At 35.9% G+C, this 206-nt stretch overlaps 1 protein-coding gene across 2 annotated transcripts in view; it reads left to right on the top strand.

Moving 5' to 3' along the window:
• LOC116698792 (uncharacterized) overlaps positions 1–206 on the top strand; it is a 30,121-nt gene that overhangs the window by 6,181 nt on the left and 23,734 nt on the right. The window contains exon 2 of one of the 2 annotated variants that reach the window (XM_032530983.1): positions 19–102. The gene's annotated coding sequence lies outside the window, so the exon portion shown is untranslated. Of the gene's footprint in view, positions 103–206 lie in introns of both variants that reach the window. The other variant, XM_032530981.1, reaches the window with a different exon arrangement.

The following is a 206-nucleotide window of genomic DNA, read 5'->3' as shown; positions in this document are numbered from 1 at the left end:
GCAACGAACGTGGAGATGGTCACCTTTCTTCCTTTTCAAACTTTATTCAAAAACAATACAAAGTGTGTCCCAGCTGTTTTCCACGGAGACTTTCAGAAACAGGTGCTGTATATTTAAATTACTTTATATTTAATGCTGTTGAGGAGTTGATGGTCTTTGGTTGTAAAGATCTTTAGTCTATTTAAACGACCACAGAGAAAGTTTGA

This window comes from Etheostoma spectabile, chromosome 12, assembly GCF_008692095.1.
Source record: "Etheostoma spectabile isolate EspeVRDwgs_2016 chromosome 12, UIUC_Espe_1.0, whole genome shotgun sequence".
NCBI lineage: Eukaryota > Metazoa > Chordata > Actinopteri > Perciformes > Percidae > Etheostoma > Etheostoma spectabile.
The sequence above is the reverse complement of the archived record's forward strand: the minus strand, read 5'-3'. Positions and strand labels throughout refer to the sequence as shown.